This window comes from Sminthopsis crassicaudata, chromosome 3 (assembly GCF_048593235.1).
Source record: "Sminthopsis crassicaudata isolate SCR6 chromosome 3, ASM4859323v1, whole genome shotgun sequence".
Classification (NCBI taxonomy): Eukaryota; Metazoa; Chordata; class Mammalia; order Dasyuromorphia; family Dasyuridae; genus Sminthopsis; species Sminthopsis crassicaudata.
The window spans coordinates 194,069,848-194,091,391 of NC_133619.1; the positions used below are offsets into that span (position 1 = coordinate 194,069,848).

The 21,544-nt window shown below is 31.8% G+C and overlaps 1 protein-coding gene across 3 annotated transcripts in view; it reads left to right on the plus strand.

The window, feature by feature from the left end:
• The window catches only part of CADM2 (cell adhesion molecule 2), a 1,499,715-nt gene that overhangs the window by 18,300 nt on the left and 1,459,871 nt on the right, over window positions 1–21,544 (plus strand). The gene's annotated exons all lie outside the window — the stretch shown is intronic.

A 21,544-nucleotide genomic window follows, 5' to 3' on the forward strand; every position in this document is an offset into this window, starting at 1 on the left:
TGTGTGTGTGTGTGTAAATATAAATTCTCCATTTGAAAAGATTTGAATTTATGAGACATTTTCCGGGATTTCCAAATGGTAAATAAAATTTGGTGGTATCAGAAAAATACCAAGTATCATTGAATTGCTAAGTAAATTATATTTTTATAATTTCTATAGGATAGGAACTAAAATATTGTCAGATATTACTAGATGGAGTCATGCCACAAACTTAACAGATAATATGCCAATAGATGAATATGACTTGAATGAGGTTAAATAAGTAACATGTAGTAACAACAATACTTTACATCTAGATAATGATTTAAATTTTGCAATATATTTAAATAATTTGTTTATCTTAGTTAAATTTTATTCCCATTTTACAGAAGAGGAAATCCAGATAAGTGATTTGCCTGTGATTACAGTTATTAAGTAATTGAAATAGGATTTTCACTCCTTTCCCCTGATGGAGTTCAGTGTTCTATCCACACACACACGCACACACACACACACACACACACACACACACACACACACACACATCACAAACATGCATGTTGAGTAAAAGGGTTATAAAAATAAAATTATTTGGAGGTGTAGAAGTTATTTTATATTGTCATTGCAATGTTTGTCTTTAGAACAAATTAAATTCACTAAATTAAGTCTTGATTTCAATAATAAGCTCTTATTACGTGTATAATATAGGTGGAACACTTTGCTCAATCTTGGGAGTATATATGAAGCTTATTGGAAATAGTGTCTACTCTCAGAACTTCCAATCTAGAACAGATATACAACATAGCTATGGTGTATTTATATGGATGTATATATTATTTAAAAAAAAAAAAATGTTTTCAGGATAATTTGTATCCTTAAGAGTGGTAGATCCATCTATGATCACACAGCTAGTAATATCACAAACAAAATTTGAATTCTTGTCTTCCTGGCTATATTATCAGTTCTCTATATACTACTATAGTAGTCTTTGCCTATTTACAGAAAAATTAAAAAAAGTAAATTCTAAGGTGGAAAAATGCATTCTAAAGTATGGATCAGGAAGAATTAGAGAAGAGTTCTAAAAAGATGATATTTGGATTGAGCTTTAAAAAACAAAAAAGGAATTTGATAGACAAAAAGAGAGGGAAAAGGAGAATTATCCAGGATGAAAGAATAATATAAATAAAGTTGCTAAACTAGGAAAGTAAATCATGTAGAGGGACAAAAACATTGATTTGGAATGTAGAGTCTATGGCAGGTGCTAATGCCATGTTGTTGAGAGTTTTGAATGCTACAGTGTTGAGTTTCAGATTTTAATTCATAAATAATAGGGAGTCTGAAAATTTTTGAGCATAGAGATGATACAATTACTGCTTTTACAAAGGATGTGATGAGGGTTGAACAATTGCTCCGGAAAGACATTGGAATATGGTAATAAATATGTGAATTTTTCTAAAATAATGATTATTTCACAAAGAATTTTATAAAATATGGATTATTGCAAAAAGAATTTTCTAAAATATTATTTCTTTTGCAGACTCTTTGTCTTCAACACTGATAATAATTTCCCTTGTGGAATCTAAGTTAAATTTTAAAAAGGGATCATTTAGGATAAGAGACATCCTTTTTAAATCTTGGAATGGAAAGTGGAAAGGTCAATTCTAGAAGGAAGGCTCAATAACATGCTTCTGGGCTCCTAAATAATAAGTTATTACTCTAATTCATTGTTAAACATTGTGTTTAGGTATCATATTGTTACATACTTCTATTCTGATAATTTGATTTACATAGAATCTTGTGGACTGACTTGGGAACCTGACCATTAAAACAAAAAAACCTATTTCAATGGAAAAATGCATTTTAAATTTTAAACAACTGAATTTCACTGAGATTTTTAGACTTGGGGACTACCTGGTAGAGAGCTACATAAGGTTCTCAAACCAAAAGAGTACAAACAGTTAAATTCTGGGGCAAATCAAAGTAAAATTGTTTATAGACAATCTAGAAGGTCAGTCAGCAGCCTAATCAAATGACAGACCCAGATGCCATTCTAAGCTGCCAGCACAGTTGCTTCTTGGGCCTGCCAAAAAGTCAGATGCAGCTGCAAGGGAATAAATGTTCCACCCATTGCAGATTTTACAATTGCCATAGAAAGAACAGACTTAGAAAATATAATTCACATGATGCTCATTTGACTTCTCTATTAATAATTTTCAAATTAATTTGATGTGATCTGTAAAACATGTAGATGAAGAATGCTACAACATGCACACTTAGGTAAATGATCATAATATTCATGCTTTGAAAAGAAAATAAAAAATATTATTCTTTTTTTTTCTTTTTCCTTTTTACCTTAAATGTAACAAATTATTGTTGGATGTTAGGTTGCTATGACACAGTAAATAAAAGGAAAAGATAAAATTAGTTTCAAATTATATTTTCATATTCTGATAATGTTATGTCTGTTTGTATACTAGTTTTTATGCCAAAATTAAAAAGTAATTAAAGGAATACACACTGTTAGTTATTTGGAAAGTATCATACTAGTAATATGTAAATTATAAGATAAGCTAGAAAGACTCTGGGAAATGAATTAAATGTTTTCACAAAAGAAATATTTATGTGGTAGTGGCATTACAAATTCTCCATGAGAAAGACTAGAATTATATGCATAAGCATGCTAGATATTGAGGGTGCAATATACTAAGAGGAACAAGGAAAGAACCTGACAGTTCAGTCCTTGCCAACCTCACTATAATGCTTTATAAATCATGTAATGAGCTCTTTGGAGGAAAGGTGGTATATAAATGATTTAACAGTAACATTGTCAATAGAAAATAAATTATTTCCATTTCTGGTACTGGTTGCCTGAAGATAACTTGAAAGAGCATAAGAAACATTTCTGTACTATAATGGAAACATCTTTTACTGGCCTGCTTTTGACTAAAATATTTTTTCTTTCTTTTAAGTGTTAAATATTTTCCTTGAAAGGAGATGAAACACATCATCTTTTTAATCTTATTTTTGGAAATATTGGTTTTAGAATCCAAATACTTAGCAAAATGTTATCCCTAGATTGGAAACTTTAGCCAAGGTCTACGGGGTGATCTTATTTTGTTTCTATTCTGGTCAGAAGTACAATTATATTTTAGTACAAGACATCATTTTAAGCTATAAGAGAAGTCTAAAACACATTATCTTTGAACTATTATTCTTGAACCAATTTTATAGAAAATCCACATATGTCCTACTGATCAATTCATAGGGGGCAAATACTTTATGGCTGATGAAAAACAGTATTAAAGTCTAACATTTTAATAATCAAATCAAGTTTTTAATGATGATCTTGGTGTCCTGGGGGATACCATATAATCCAGTCACCTGGGAGACCATGATTTTATGCCCAGTTTTCTTACATGTTTTTTTCTTATTAAACCTTTTTAACCTTATTAAACTGGATTAGATTGAAGGTTATTTTCCTAGAAAATATCCTGAAAGTGTCAAAAAGTTCTTGGTGGTGTTTAAGTTTCTAAAATCTCATGAGCCTATTATTTCTTTGAAATAAAAATCCATTTTTGAATGTAGACACATACATAATTATTCAAATATTTCAAAGGATCTTTGATTTGTAATCCCTGATTTGTGCTAAAAACAAAACAAAAATATCATTGCTTTCTCAAATTGTAGGATTCTTGTTCATATCCTTGCTCTAATCTCACATATAGTGTGCTAGCAATGATTCGTGTTTCTAAGTGCAGCATTTAATTTATCTGTTACAACTTAATCTTGTTATATAAATGGCTACATTCAGTTTTAAGTTGTTCACATAAGAGACACAATTTGTTATATTTTAGTTATTTTTATTTTAAAAACACACTTGAAGAAAACTGATAAACTACTTGAATTCATACAGAATAGCTCATGTATTTTGATGCCAATCAACAGAATAGGGAATTATCCCAAAAACCCAAAACAAAACAAAACGAAACAGAAAACAAAATGTGTCCAACAAGGTGTAAAGTTCTAATTACTTCAATATTAACTATCAGGTAGATCAATGGTGTCAGACTCAAATAGAAATAAGACAACTAAATGATGTTACATGTTGACTTGATTATTGATATAAAATCACATTAACAATATAAGACCATTTTATTTTGTTAAATATTCCAAATTAATTGTTATCTCAGTTAGTCAATGCTTCCACTCTGGTTTGATATCTCTTATGTAGATAAAACAAATGTGAGCTTGATTGTATTAATTAAATTAAATTAATTAAATTTGTAATGGTCATCAAAATTTGGGGAAAAGGTAAATTGATTTAGAGACAAAGAATTGACTCAGAGATGAAGAAACTTTCTTTACTAATGCATATAGGTACCTTTTCAGTAACTTACAATGTTAAGAGACCTGCCTAGAACACTGAGAGGTTAAGTAATTTGTTTGAAGTCAATAGCCATTATGTGTCAAAACCTTGAAGTCAAATAGCCATTATGTGTCAAAACTTAGGCCTTCCTGGTTTTGAAGTCAACTTTGCCTAGTCTAGCATGTTTCCTCTATATATTAATTAAAATGATGAGTAAGAGTTGTGAATGATAGATTTTTGAATAAAAATATGATTTTGTTGATGGCAAAGGAACTCCTGTTGTGATAACTACTGCTACCAGGTCCATTTATGTCTTAATTTTTTTTAGGGAATTACTCAAAGCACATAGAGGCTAGAAAACTTTCCTTGGATAACAAAGCTAGTAGGAATAATAGATTTATAAATAAATTACCTTTTAAATAAGAAATTCATACTTCTTTCTCAATAGCTCTGTGAGGTCATAGTATAAAAGATGTTATCTCTTATTTCCATATCTTGGGCAAATTGAGACTTTTCTTTTGGAAATTAAATAGATCATTTTATTTACTTATGTGGACTCATGTTTTGACAACAAATATAATAAAAACTCTTTGGGGATAGCTTGATGTCATTTTAAACATTTGTATCTAGCTTAACGTAGTACTTTTCCACATTTTTTTCTTCTTTTTTATTCTTTTATTATACCTCGTTATTTACAAGATATATGCATGAAATTTTTCTGTACTAATCCTTGCAAAACTTCTGTTCCAACTTTTCCCCTTTTTCCCCCCCACCTCCTCCCCTAGAGTGCAGGTAGTCCAATACATTTTAAATATGTTAAAGTATATGTTAAATACAGTATATATATATATATATATATATATATATATATATATATATATATATATTTATTTATACAGTTATCTTGCTGCACAAGAAAAACCGGATTTAGAAAGAAGATAAAAATCACCTGAGAAGGAAAACAAAAATGCAAGTAGACAATAACACGGTGGAAACGCTATTTTTTGGGCCTCACTCATTTCCCATAGTTCTTTTGCTGGATATAGTTGGTTCTCTTCATTACTAAACAAGTGAAGCTAGTTTGAATTATCTCAATGTTAAAGAGAGCCATGTCCATTAGAAATTATCATATAATATTGTTGTTGCCATGTATAATGATCTCTTGATTCTGCTCATTTCACTTAGCATCAGTTCATGTAAGTCTTTGCAGGCCTCTCTGAAATCATCCTGCTGGTCATTTCTTATAGAACAGTAATATTCCATAATGTTAATATATCACAATTTATTCAGCCATTCTCCAATTGATGGACATCCATTCAATTTCCATTTCTAGCCACTCCAAAAAGGTCTGCCACAAACATTTTTGCATATACAGGTCCCTTCCTAGGATATAAACCCAATAGGAACACTTCTGGATCAAAGAGCATTCACAATTTGATAATATTTTGAACATAGTTCCAAATTGCTCTCCAGTATGGTTGGATGCATTCACAATTCCACACATCCCCTCCGACATTCATCATTATCTTTTCCTGTCATCCTAGGCAATCTCAGAAGTGTGTAGTGGTATCTCAGAGTTGCCTTAATTTGCATTTCTCTGACCAATAATGATTTGGAGCACCTTTTTCATATAACTAGAACTAGTTTCAATTTCTTCATCTGAAAAATTTTTATTCATATCCTTTGACCATTTATCAATTTATATAATGGCTTAATTTGTTATAAATTAGAGTCAGTTCTCTATATATTTTGGAAATGAGGTCTTTATCAGAACCTTTGACTGTAAAAAAATGTTTTCCTAGTTTATTGCTTCCCTTCTAATTGTGTCTGCATTAGTTTTGCTTGTACAAAAACTTTTTAACTGGATATACTCAAAATTTTCTATTTTGTCATCAATAATCTTTGGTCACAAAAACCTTTCTCCTCCACAGAGCTTAGACGTAAACAATCTTATGTTCTAATTTATTTACAATCTCGTTCTTTATGCCTAGAACATGAACTCATTTTGACCTTATCTTGGTGTGCATCCATGCTTAGTTTCTGCCATACTAATTTCCATTTTCCCCAGAGGTTTTTCAAACAGTAAATTCTTATCCCAAAAGCTGGGGTCTTTAGGTTTGTAAAACACTAGATTGTTATAGTTATTGACTATTTTGTCCTGTGAACCTAATCTATTCCACTCATCATCTAGTCTATTTCTAAGCCAATACCAAATGGTTGTGGTGATTACTGCTGTATGATATGGTTTTTGATCAGGTACAGCTAGGCCACTTTCATTTGATTGTTGTTGTTTTTTTTCATTAGTTGCCTTGAAAGTCTTGACCTTTTGTTCTTCCATATGAATTTTGTTGTTATTTTTTCTTAGTCACTAAAATAAGTTTCTAGGGAGTCTGATTGGTATAGAACTAAATAAATAGATTAGTTTTGGTAGTATTGTCATCTTCCATTTATCCAAGAGTCCTTAATATTTTTTCAATTCTTTAGGTCTGACTTTATTTGTTTGGAAAGTGCTTTGTAGTTTTGCTCATATAGTCTCTGACTTTCCTTTGACAGATAGATTCCAAATATTTTATATTATCGACAGTTATTTTAAATGAAATTTTTCTTTGTATCTCTTGCTGTTGGATTTGGTTAGTGATATATAAAAATACTGAGGATTTTTGTGGATTTATTTTGTATCCTGAAACTTTACTAAACTTGTGGATTATTTCTTTTTTAACTTTTTATAAATGTTCTTTTTTTCTTTTCTTTTTTTAAATTATTATAACTTTTTATTGACAGTACATATGTATGGGTAATTTTTTACATTATCCCTTGCACTCACTTCTGTTCCAACTTTTCCCTTCCCTTCCTCCACCCCCTTCCATAGATGGCAGGTAGCCTTATAGATGTTAAATATGTTATATTATATCCTAGATACAAGATATGTGTTCTGAACTGAACAGTTCTCTTGTGCTCAGGAAGAATTGGCTTCAGAAGGGAAAAATAACTTGGGAAGAAAAACAAAAATGCAAACAGTTCACATTCATTTCCCAGTGTTCCTTCTCTAGGTGTAGCTGATTCTATCCATCATTGATCAGTTGGAACTGAATTAGATCTCTTTGTCGAATATATACACTTCCATCAGAATACATCCTCATACAATATTGTTGTTGAAGTATATAATGACTTCCTTATTCTGCTCATTTCACTCAGCATCAGTTCAAATAAATCTTTCCAAGCCTCTCTATATTCATCCTGTTGGTCATTTCTTACAAAACAATAATATTCCATAACATTCATGTACCTCAATTTACCCAACCATTCTCCAATTGATGGGCATCCATTCATTTTCCAGTTTCTAGCCACTACAAAAAGGGCTGCAACAAACATTTTGGCACATATGAGGACCTTTCATTTCTTTAATATCTCTTTGAGATATAAGCCCAATAGTAGTAGCACTGTTGTATCAAAGGGTGTGCACAGTTTGATAACTTTTTGAGTATAGCTCCAAATTGCTCTCCAGAATGGTTGGATCTGTTCACAACTTCACCAGCAATGCATCAGTGCAGTGTACCAGTTTTCTAACATCACCTCCAACATTCATCATTATCTTTTCATGTAGTCTTAGCTAATATGACAGGTGTGTAGTGGTATCTCAGAGTTGTCTTTATTTGCATTTCTCTGATCAACAGTGACTTGGAACTGTCTTTCATATGAATGGAAATAATGTCAATTTCATCATCTGAAACTTTTCTGTTCCTATCCTTTGATCGTTTATCAATTGGAGAATAGCTTGATTTCTTATAAATTAGAATCAATTATCTATATATTTTGGAAATGAGGCCTTTATCAGAACCTTTATCTATTCCCAATTTGTTCCTTTCATACTAATCTTGTTTGCATTAGTTTTGTTTATACAAAGGCTTTTTAATTTGATGTAATCAAAATTTTCTATTCTGTGATCAATAATAATCTCTAGTTATTCTTTGGTCACGAATTCCTTCTTCTTCCACCAGTCTGAGAGGTAAACTATCCTGTGTTCCTCTAATTTATTTATAATCTCATTTTTTATGCCTAAATCATGGACCCATTTTGATCTTATATTGGTATATGATGTTAAGTGTGGGTCCATACCTAATTTTGCTGTAATAATTTCCAGTTTTCCCAGCAGTTTTTGTCAAATAATGAATTTTTATCCCAAAAGTTGGGATCTTTGGGTTTGTTAAACACTAGATTGCTATAGTTACTGACTATTTTGTTTTGTGAACCTAACCTATTCCACTGATAAACTATTCTATTTCTTAGGCAATACAAAATGGTTTTGGTGACCTCTGCTTTATAATATAGTTTTAGATCAGGTATAGCTAGGCCACCTTCATTTGATATTTTTAAATTAATTCCCTTAAAATTCTTTACCTTTTGTTTTTCCATATGAATTTTGTTGTTATTTTTTCGAGGTCATTAAATTAGCTTCTTGGGAGTCTGTTGCACTAAATAAATAGGTTGGTTTAGGAGTATTGTCATCTTTATTATATTCGCTCAGCCTATCCAAGAACACTTAATATTTTTCTAATTATTAAATCTGACTTTATTTGTGTGGAAAGTGTTTTGTAATTTTACCCATATAATTCTTGACTTACCTTTCGTAGTTAGATTCCCAAATATTTTATGCTATCGACAGTTATTTTGAATGCAATTTCTCTTTGTATCTATTGCTATTGAATTTTGTTAGTGATGTATAAAAATGCTGAGGATTTATGTGGATTTATTTTGTATACTGCAACTTTGCTAAAAGTTATGAATTATTTCTAATACATTTTTAGTAGAATCTCTGGGGTTCTCTAAGTATACCATCATATCATCTGCAAAGTGTGATCATTTGGTTTCCTCATTACCTACTCTAATTCCTTTAATCTCTTTTCCATCTCTTATTGCCAAAGCTAGCATTTCTAATACAATATTGAATAGCAATTATGATAATGGGCAAACTTCTTTCACTCCTGATTTTATTGGGAATGGTTCCAGTTTATCCCCATTACATATGATGCTTACTGATGATTTTAAATAGATGCTCCTGACTACTTTAAGGAAATGTCCATTTATTCATATACTCTGTAGTGTTTTTAATAGGAATGGGAACTGTATTTTGTCAAATAATTTTTCTTCATTATTGAGATGATCATATGGTTTTTGTTAATTTGGTTACCGATATAGAAAATTATGCTATTAGTTTACCTAATATTGAACCATCCCTGCATTCCTGGTATAAATCCTACTTGGTCATGGTGTATTATCCTGGGAATGATTTTTGTTCATATTTTATTTAACATTTTTGCATCAATATTCATTAGGGAGATTGATGTAAAATTTTCTTGCTCTGTTTTCATCCTACTTGATTTAGGTATGAGTACCATGTTTGTGTCACTAAAGAAATTTGGAAGGAGTCCTTCATTCCCTATTTCTTCAAATAGTTTATATAGCATTGGACGTTTTTTAATTTCATTTTTATTATAGTTTTATATACAAAACATATGCATGAGTAATTTTTCAACACTGATCCTTGCAACATTTTCTGTTCCAACTTTTCCCCTCCTTCTCTCCACTGCCTCCCCTAGATTGCAAGTAGTCCCATACATGTTAAATAGGTTAAATTATATGTTAAATACAATATATTTATACAGTTATCTTGTTGCACAGGAAAGATCAGATTTAAAAAGAAGGTAAACATAATGTGAGAAAAAAAATGGAAGCAAACATTAACAGAAAGAGTAGAAATGTTATGTTGTGGTCCATACTCATTTCCCAGTGTCCTTTCTCTGGGTTTAGCTGGTTCTGTTGGATATAGATCAATTGGAACTGATTTGGATCCTCTCATTGTTGAAAAGATCCACATCCATTATCATGTATATTGTTGTTGAAGCATATAATGATCTCCTGCTTCTACTCACTTCACTTAGCATCAGTTCATGTATTTCTCTCTGAGCCTCTTTGTATTTATCCTGCTGGTCATTTCTTATGGAACAATAAGACTCCATAACATTCATATAACACAATTTATTCAGCCATTGTCCAAATGGTGGCATTCCTTCAATTTCCACTTTCTAGACACTACAAAAAGGGCTGCCACAAATATTTTGGCACATATGAGTCCCTTTCCTTTCTTTAATGATCTCTTTGGGATATAAGATCAAAGGGTAAGCACAGTTTGATAGCTTTTTAAGTATAGTTCCAAATTGCTCTCCAGAATAGTTGGATCTGTTCACAACTCCACCAGCAATGCATCAATGTACCAGTTTTCTCCCTCCAACATTTGTCATTAACTTTTCCTGTAGTTTTAGCTAATCTGACAATGTGTAGTGGTATCTTAGAGTTGTCTTAATTTGCATTTCTTTGATCAATAGTGACTTGGAACTCTCTTTCATATGAGTGGAAATAGTTTCAATTTCATCATCTGAAAATTTTCTGTTCCTATCCTTTGATCATTTATCCAATGGAGAATGACTTCATTTCTTATAAATTACAGTTAATTCTCTATATATTCTGGAAATAAGGCCTTTATCAGACTCTTTAACTGCAAAAACGTTTTCCTAGTTTGTTGCTTCCCTTCTAATCTTGTTTACATTAGTTTTGTTTGCACAAAAGCTTTTTAACTTAATAAAATCATAATTTTCTATTTTGTGATCAATATTAACCTCTAGTTCTTCCTTCGTCAGAAACTCCTTCCTCCTCCACAGGTCTGAGAGGTAAACAATCTTCTAATTATTTATTTATAATAATAATTTATTTATACTCTCATTCTTTATGCCTAGATCATGAACCTATTTTGATTTTATTTTGGTGTAAGATGTTAAGTATGGGTCAATGCCTAGTTTCTACCATACTAATTTCCAATTTTCCCAGGAATTTTTGTTAAATAATGAATTCTTGTCCCAAAGGCTGGGATCTTTGGGTTTGTCAGACACTAGTTTGCTATAGTTATTGACTACTGTGTCCTGTGAACCTAACCTATTCGACTAATCACCTAGTCTAATTCTTAGCCAGTACCAAAAGGTTTCGGTGACTGCTGCTTTATAATATATTTTTAGATGAGGTACAGCTAGGCCATCTTCATTTGATTTTGTTTTTTTCATTAGTTCCCTTGAAATTCTTGACCATTTATTTTTCCAGATGAATTTGGTTATTATTTTTTCTAGATTATTGAAATAGTTTCTTGGGAGTCTAATTGGTATAGCACTAAATAAATAGATTAGTTTAGGTAATATTGTCATGTTTATTATATTTGCTCAGCCTAACCAGGAGCACTTAATATTTTTCCAGTTGTTAAGATTTGAATTTATTTATGTGGAAAGTGTTTTGTAATTTTGCTCATATAGTTCTTGACTTTCCTTTGGCAGATATTTGATACTATTGACAGTTATTTTAAATATAATTTCTCTTTGTATCTATTGCTGTTGGATTTTGTTAGTAATGAATAAAAATGCTGAGGATTTATGTGGATTCATTTTGTATCCTACAACTTTGATAAAGTTGTGGATTATTTCTAAAAGCTTTTTAGTAAAATCCCTGGTGTTCTCTAAGCTTACCGTCATATAATTTGCAAAGAGTGATAATTTGATTTCCTCATTCCCTGCTCTAATTCCTTTATTTTTTTTTCATCTCTCATTGCCAAAGCTAGCATTTCTAATACAATATTGAATAGTAATGGTGAAAGTGGGCAACTCCTGATTTTACTGTCAATGGTTCCAGTTTATCCCCATTACATATGATGCTTACTGATTATCTTAAATAGATGCTGTTGATTATTTTAAGGAAAAGTCCATTTATTCCTATACTCTGTAGTATTTTAATAGGAATGGGTGTTGGATTTTACCAAATGCTTTTTCTGCATCTATTGAGATGATTATAAGGTTTTTGTTAATTTGGTTATTGATATAGTTAATTATGCTAATAGTTTCTCTAATATTGAACCAGTTCTGCATTCCTGGTACAAATCCTACTTGGTCATGGTGTATATCCTAGAGATGATTTTCTGTAGTCTTTTTGCTAAGATTTTATTTAAGATTATTGCATAGATGTTCATTAGGGAGATTGGTCTATAATTTTCTTTCTCTATTTTCATCCTATCTGGTTTAGGTATCATATCACAGGTATATGATGTGTCATAAAAAGGAATTTGGTAGAACTCCTTCATTCCCTAATTTTTCAAATAGTTTATATAGCATTGGAGTTAATTGTTCTTTAAATGTTTGGTAGAATTCACATATAAATCCATCTGATCCTGGGAATTTTTTTTGGGGAGAGGGAGTAGATTATAGCTTGTTTATTTCTTTTTCACAAATGGGAGTATTTAATGAATTTACTTGTTCTTCTCTTAGTCTGGGTAACCTAAATTTTTGAAGGTATTGATCCATTTCATTTAAGTTATCAAATTTATTGGCATAAAGTTGAGCAGAGTAACTCCTAACGATTACTCTTCATTGGTGACAGTTTCTCTCTTTTCATTCTTAAGACTATCAATTTGATTTTCGTCTTTCCTTTTTCTAATCAATTTTACCAAGGGTTTATTATTTTGTTGATTTTTTTGTAAAACCAACTCTTACTTTTATTAATCCAATAGCTTTTTTTTTTACTTTCAATTTTATTGAACTCTCCTTTTATTTTTAGAATTTCAAGTTTAGTGTTTGATTGGGGGGTTTTAATTTACTGTTTTTCTAGCTTTTTTTAGTTGTAAGCCCAATTCATTGACCTTCTCATTCTTTGTTTTATGCAAGTAGGCCTCTAGAGATATAAAATTTCCCTTATTACTGCCTTGGCTGCATCCCCCATATTTTGGTATGTTGGCTCATTATTGGCATTCTCTTGGGTGAAATTATTATTTATGTCTACATTGTCTGTTTCACCCAATCATTCTTTAGGATGATATTATTTAGTTTCCAATTACTTTCTTGGTCTCTTTTCCCCTGGCTTTTTATTGAATGTAATTTTTATTGCATCGTGATCTGAGAAGAATGCATATACTATTTCTGTCTTTCTACATTTGAATTTGAGGGCTTTATTCTAACTTTTGGTCAGTTTTTGCATAGGTTCTGTAAACTGCTGAGAAGAAAGTGTAGTACTTTCTGTTTCCATTCAGTTTTCTCTAAAGATCTATCATACCTATCTTTTCTAGTGTTCCATTTACCTTTTTAACTCCTAGAAAGAAATTATTTTGTGATCTGATTTATCTAGTTCTGAGTGCAAGGTTGAGATTTCCCACTATTATAGTTTTGCTATTTCTTCTTGCTGCTCTCTCAACTTCTTTAGGAATTTAGATGCTATACCACTTGGTACATATATGTTTAGTTTTTATACTGCTTCCTTATCTATGCTACCCTTTAGCAAAATATTGATTTAATAGCTAATTACTTTGAATTTTATTAATTTCTCCTTTTCTTTTAAGAATTTCAAGTTTAGTGTTTGATTGGGAGTTTTTAATTTGCTTTTTTTCTAAGTTTAAACTTGCAAGCCTAATTCATTGATCTCTCTATTTTATGCAAGTAGGCCTTTAGAGATATAAATGTCCCCTTATTGCCTTGGTTGCATCCCAAAAATTTTGGTATGTTGTCTCATTATTTTTATTCTCTTGGGTTAAATTATTAATTGTGTCTATGTTTCACCCATTCATTCTTTAGAATTAGATTATAGTTTTCAAATACCTTTTGGTCTACTTTCCCTCACTTTTTTTAAATGTAGTTTTTATTGCATCATGATCTGAAAAGAATGTATTTACTATTTCTGCCTTTCTGCACTTGATTTTGAGGTACTTATATCCTACTATATGGTCAGTTTTTGTATAGGTTCTAAGAACTGCCGAGAAAAAAAAATGTACTCCTTTCTCTATCCATTCAATTTTCTCCAAAGATCTATCATACCTAACTTTTCTAGTCTTCTATTTATCTCTTTAGCTTTTATCTTATTTATTTTATGGTTTGATTTATCTAGTTCTGAGAGAGCAAGGTTAAGATCACACACTATTATAATTTTGCTGTCTAATTCTTCTTAGAGTTCTCTTTACTTCTCCTTTAGGAATTTAGATGCTATACCACTTGGTGCATATATGTATAATATTGCTATTGCCTCATTATTAGTGCTACTCTTTAGCAAGATTTAGTGCCCTTCCTTATGTCTTTTAATTAGATCAATTTTTCTTTTGTTTGATCTGAGACAATGTTGACTACCCCTAATTTTTTTTTAACTTAACCTGAAGCATAATAGATTCTGCTCCAGTCTTTTACGTTTACTCTTCTTTAAATGTGCTTCCTGTAAACAACATATTATAGGATTCTGTCTTTTGATCCAGTCTGCTATCTGCCTCCACTTTATGGGAGAGTTCATCCCATTCACATTTACAATTAAAACTTCTAATTCTACCCACTACAAAAAGGGCTGCCACAAACATTTTGGCCCATACAGGTCCCTTTCTCTTCTTTAGTATTTCCTTGGAACATAAGTCCAATAGTAGCACTGCTGGATCAAAGGGTATGCAGAATTTGCATAACTTTTTGGGCATAATTCCAGATTTCTCTCCAATTCTTTCACAACTCTACCAAGAATGCATCAGTGTCCCAGTTTTCCCACATCCCCTCCAACATTCATCATTATTTGTTCCTGTCATCTTAGCTAATCTGACAGGTGTGTAGTGGTATCTCAGAGTTGTCTTAATTTGCTTTTCTCTGCTCAATAGTGATTTGGGACACTCTTTCATATAAGTGGAAACAGTTTCAATTTCATCATCTGAAAATTGTTGGTTCATATCCTTTGACCATTTATAAATTGGAAAATGCTTGATTTCTTATAAATTAGAGTCAATCTCTGTATATTTTGGAGATGAGGCCTTTATCAGAACCTTTAACTGTAAAAATATTTTCCCAATTTCTTCTAATCTTGTTTGCATTAGTTTTGTTTGTACAAAAGCTTCTTAATTTGATATAATCAAAATTTTATATTTTGTGATCAATAATGATCTCTAGTTCTCCTTTGGTCACAAACTCCTTCCTCCTCCACAAGGCTGAGAGGTAAATGATCCTATGTTCCTCTAATTTATTTATGATCTCGTTCTTTATGGCTAAATCATGGACCCATTTTGATCTTATCTTAGTATGAGGTGTTAAGTGTGGGTCTATGCCTAGTTTCTGCCATACTAATTTCCGGTTTTCCCAGCAGTTTTTGTCAAATAATGAATTATTATCCCCAAAGTTGGGATTTTTGGGTTTCTCAAACACTAGATTGCTATTTTTATTCACTATCTTGCCCTGTGAACCTAACCTATTCCACTAATCAACTGGTCTATTTCTTAGCCAATACCAAATGGTTTTGGTGACTGCTGCTTTATAATGTAGTCCTAGATCAGGTCCAGCTTGGCCACCTTCATTTGATTTTTTTTCATTAATTCTCTTGAAATTCCCAACCTTTTGTCCTTCCATATGAATTTTGTTGTTATTTTTTCTAGGTCATTAATATAGTTTCTTGGGAGTCTCTGATTGGTATAGCACTAAATAAATAGATTAGTTTAGGGAGTATTGTCATCTTGATGATATTCGCTCGGCCTATCCAAGAGCACTTAATTTTCCAATTAATTAAATCTGACTTTATTTTTGTGGCAAGTGTTTTATAATTTTGCTCATATAATTCCTGACTTTCCTTTGGTAGATATATTCCCAAATATTTTATACTATCGACAGTTATTTTGAATGGAATTTCTCTTTGTATCTCTTGCTGTTGGATTGTATTGGTAACTATGATATGTAATTCCTTTAATCACTTTCTTGGCTCTTATTGCTGAGGCAAGCACTTCTAGTACAATATTGCTGATAGTGGGCAACCTTGTTTCACTCCTGATCTTACTGGGAAAAGTTCCAGTTTATCGTCATTACATATCATAGTTACTGACAGTTTTAAATATATGCTTCTGCTTATTTTAAGGAATAGTCCATTTATTCCTATACTCTCAAGTGTTTATAGTAGGAATGGATGTGGGATTTTATAAAATGTTTTTTCTGCCTCTATTGAGATGATCATTCTGTTTTTATTAATTTGGTTATCGATATAGTCAATTATGCTAATAGTTTTCCTAATATTGAATCAGCCCTGCATTCCTGGTATAAATCCTGCTTGGTAAGTGCATTATCCTGGGGATGATTTTCTGTAGTCTTTTTGCTACTATTTTATTTAAGATTTTAGCATCAATGATCATTAGGGAGATTGGTCTATAATTTTCTTTCTCTGTTTTCAGCCTACCTGGTTTAGGTACCATGTCTGTGTCATAAAAGGAATTTGGTAGGACTCGTTCAATCCCTATTTTTTCAAATAGTTTATATAACATTGGAGTTAGTTGTTCTTTAAATGTTTGGTAGAATTCACATATAAATCCATCTGGTCCTGGGGATTTTTTCTTAGGGAGTTGGCTAATAGCTTATTCAATTTCTTTTTCTGAAATGGGACTATTCTACCAGTCAAGCATTATTTCAAAGGCTGAATTTTGTAATCACTAATGAGGGTATTAGGGGAGCTCAGAATGGCTCCTCCCCCAAATTGAGACTTTTAAGTTATGACTTGTCAAAATTCACAGAGGCCCTGGATTACTCAAACTCTGTTATCTTTCATAGTTAAGGAAGTTCTGATGCCTCAGCTGGTTATTTTATTTTAGGTCTTGTTATTTAACTCAGGAACCAACATTTTGGTAATTATTATTAAAATTATAATTCTACATATCCTGCTAGAGTTTTAAAGTTCTGTTTTTATATTTTTCCTTGTAACAAGTAACAAAAGTATGGTACTGGCAGGGGAAGGGGTGAGGAAGGTGGTGAGAGAGATGGAGACAGAGACATTGGAGAGGCAGAAACAGAAAAAGAGGGAGGGAGGAGAGAAGAAAAAGAAGAAAGTTTTTTTTTTTCTCTAATTAAAAGGTCAGTGTATATACACTTCAACAACAATACTGTATGAGGATGTATTCTGATGGAAGTGGAAATCTTCAACATAAAGAAGATCCAATTCACTTCCAGTTGATCAATGATGGATAGAAATAACTATACCCAGAGAAGGAACACTGGGAAGCGAATGTAAAGTGTTAGCACTACTGTCTATCTACCCAGGTTACTTATACCTTCGGAAGCTAATAATTAATGTGCAACAAGAAAATGGTATTTACACACATATATTGTATCTAGGTTATATTGTAACACATGTAAAATATATGGGATTACCTGCCATCGGGGGGAAGGAATGGAGGGAGGGAGGGGATAATTTGGAAAAATGAATTAAAAAAAAAAAAAAAAGGTCAGTGTAATGTTCTGTCCTCTAAATTATAATCATTCTCTGGGAGCAGGTTTCTTTGGAAGCTTCTGGAGGGAGCATTAGTTTCAGTTCAGAGTAATAATCACCCCAAATGCAGCTAGGAGTTAAAATCCAAATCCTTTATTGTATTCTTCAAAGTCTTGTCTCTTTTCCTAGGGCCTAGTTAGCTTTAGTAGAGGCCTATCTTTCTCCTTGGTTCCAAGATCTTCCTTCAAATCTCCATCCAGCACAAAGATGGAATCTGGAATGAATGTGACTTCTCCAAGAGTGGGCTTGTGCGTTTCTGACTTGTGAATCTCTGGGAAGTCCAAGAGTGGGCTTGTCCTTTAGTGGGTTTGTCCTCCTTAGCTGTTTGCTAAGGGTTCTTTATTTTTGTGAAGGCTTCCCTTTGATCTCTTTGTCCGGAGAGGGAACCCCAAGCTTTTGTTGCAGCAATTGCAATCAGCTCATAAGCTATTGTGGGGTAATTAATCTGTTCTGAATTCTCTCCATACTGACTTTCACCAGCTAATTGGTCATAAGTGCTTTGTACATTAACTCCTGTTTGCCTATTACATCTGGCTTGAATCCTACATAATTCATCATACTCCAAAAGCCACAATAAGTTTTGTGCATGTTCTAAACATGTCCTTGCTATGGATTTCCAATCACTCAGGGTTAGGATTCCATAAGACAACTTATCTAGTAACATCTTAACATAAGACAATGTTGCCCCATAAAGCGTACCAACCCTTTTTCAGATCCTTATTTTTTTCCAGATCAAAAGGAGAGTATCTTGTCCTTTTTTTTATCTGAAGAGCCAAGCTCTTCAATCACAGGATATGCATTTATAAAATCAGATATATCCTATTCTTCATTCTTTGCCTTAACCAATTCTTTTTCTAATCTTGTCATATGCTGCTTCATAGGAGATGCTAATTGTGTTTCTGTCTCTCCCTCTCCTCCTTCTTCCTCAACCCATGAAGGGTTAATTGAAGGAGGAGGAGATGGGAAATGTTCCTGTTGTGAAGTGCCATACTTAAAATTGTACTTAACTCTCCATTCTTATCTGAATCTTCATCCTTTTTACCTAGTTTAGTTGGCACGTCCCCCTCCTGCTCTTTCTTCTTTTTCCTTATTCTATACCTTATATAATTTCCTAAAGCCAGTTGTATTAACTTGTATGTGTTAAGTGTGTCTTTGCAAATTGAGTCAGGTCCATTTTTATTGTAGTATTAACAAAGTTGCTCTCCTACTAATTTCCACTCCTCTAGATCCAATTCTTTTTCCATAGAGAACCAAGGAAATGTGTACTATACAGTTTCTAAAAGTTCAGTGATCTGCTCCCAAATTATAATCAAACCTTGGCTTTTCATAACCCTGACACTGCTCTCTACATATTTTCCTTGAAGAGAAACAGAAGTTTGTTTTCTAAAAATGCCCCATTTTAGCTGAAATACTATTTTTGCCCTTTAACAAAGTTTCTTTGTTGTATTTTTGTACTCACCCTAATTTCTGGATTGAGGAGACTGTTCCACTGAAATCAGTGTCTGTCCCACATTCGGACACCAAAATGTAATGTTCTCTTCTCTAAATTATAATCGTTTTCTGGGAGCAGGTTTCTTTGGGAGCTTCTGTAAGCAGCTTTAGTTTCAGTTCTGGGTGATAATCACCTCCAATGCATCCAGGAGTGAAAGTCCAAATCCTTTATTGTATCGTTCAGTCTTGTCTCTTTTCCTAGGGCCCAATTAGCTTTAGTAGTGCCCTATCTTTCTCCTTGGTTCCAAGAGCTCCCTCCGAATCTCCAGCCATCATATAGGAGGAATCTGGAATTAATGTGACTTCACCACCAAGAGTGAATTTGTGGTCTTCTGACTTGTAAATCTCCTGGAAGTCCAAGAGTGGACTTGTCCTTTAGTAGGCTTTTATCTTCCTTGGCTCTGACAGCTCCTCCTCATATATGCTCTCTTAAAGGTGTGAATTCTAATGGGTGAACCAATGTGTAAATTCTTTTAAAAGTGTGAAGTCCTTTAAAGGTGTGAACTAAGCACATAAGCATTAGCACCTTGTGTCAAGTTCTGGCCCATAACAAGTCAGTATTATAAATATTCATTAATTTTGTACAAAAGCTTCAAGTCTACATGTATTCCTTCTACTCTGAAAATATTAAGATACGAATCCTTAGAATTAATATTTTCTTTTGTATTCTCTTACATTAAAATGAAATTCTACAACATTAACCTTATGTCTCATCTAAATAAGACTTCTGTGAATGCAGCAAGAAAAGCAAATATAAGTCTGTTTTATGTAAAAAGTAAATAAAGGTTTGCTCGCCTATGGAATAATTTTGACTTTTTGTTATCACATTTCTATCTAAATCTTTTCAAAATAAACTTTATGGTAAGTTAAGTATTCGTCCATGTAATCTTGGTTTGAGTACCTTAAAGAGCTAGAACTCTCTTCCCAATATGCAAATAGGTATTAGAGAGAAGTGGCAGATCATAAATTAAGAAGGGACCTTTAGATCTAGTCTAAAAAGTCTTTTTTTTTTTTAAACAAATGATAGTGAACTCTAGGGAGTTTAAATAAATCAATAAAGTAAATATGACTTAAATTTATTAATTTAAATAAATCAGTAAAGTAAATTTGATTCTAGAAATAGAGTTTTTTCCCATTGTACTATGTTATCCTCTAAACAGTTATACTTAGCTTCCTGTCTAAGACAGGTATGGAATTATCTTGGAAAGAAAATACTTACATGTGCTAAGTGTACAATGGTTGTTCTTAAGTAACAAGAAACTTTCTGGTGCTAAAGGTATTTAACCTCATTGTTTTACTTTTCTTCTCACTCTGAGCAAGGTTTCTGGGTAATACTTCTACCTCTTATTTGATTTTCATTTACATCATAATTATTCTTACATTGCCTTTGAAATTCTAGTATACTACATGAGATAAGGTTATTAAAATTATAAATATTGACATCTAGATGAACATGAACTGGAAATAACATTCCTTGTCATCTTTTCAGAAACCAGTGGCTCTGTATGCCACTTGCAATAGCAAATATAGTTAAATTATGGTCTAAAAATATTACATAGTTCAACATCTGCTTTTGAATTTCTCTACGTCTTCATCATCAGACTCCTTCCTGCTGAACCTACTTGATATATACTTATTTTAAGGTCTTAAAGACTGGACAATGTACTAACCAAAGCTCTTTAAGAATTGCATGCTAAATATTTGAGATTCAATCAAGGCACTAAAGGAAAGTTTAAGTATATGGCTTTAGGCTGGAAAATTTGTGGAAGTTATTTGAAGATCTTGTATAAATATACTCTGGGATTTTTAAAACAAGGTGTAATTTTTTTATTGGCATGTAGCTGTACAGATAATTTTACTATTTTGTTTTATTGTTTATAAGATTCCTTTATCACAACATGAATCATGTTATAATTATAATTAAATATTTACTGTTAATAGATTTTAATTTCATGTGTTATTGTCAGCAGTATTTTTATTAATATGAATCAATTCAACCTGTGAAATATGAATCAAAATATTGTTGTTTCATGAAGCAAACCAGTAAAAGCATATGAGCACTTTTGCAATTATTAACTACATATAACACGACATAATTCTACATTTTCTTTTTCCTTATGTTGTGATTTGATCATAGATATTTGGCTTACTCTAAGGTTAATATTTAATTGTGGCTCATCTATTATAATAAAAATAAATCTGACATATTGAAAAACCCAGGATGATAAATGTTTTCTTTTTGAGAATAAATTATGACACAAAGCACTCATTATTCCAGTTCAGCTTATTTAAAATATTTGAAAATATCAGAACTCAGAACATTTAGTCAAACACATGTATGAAAAGGAAGAACATTTATGTGAACAT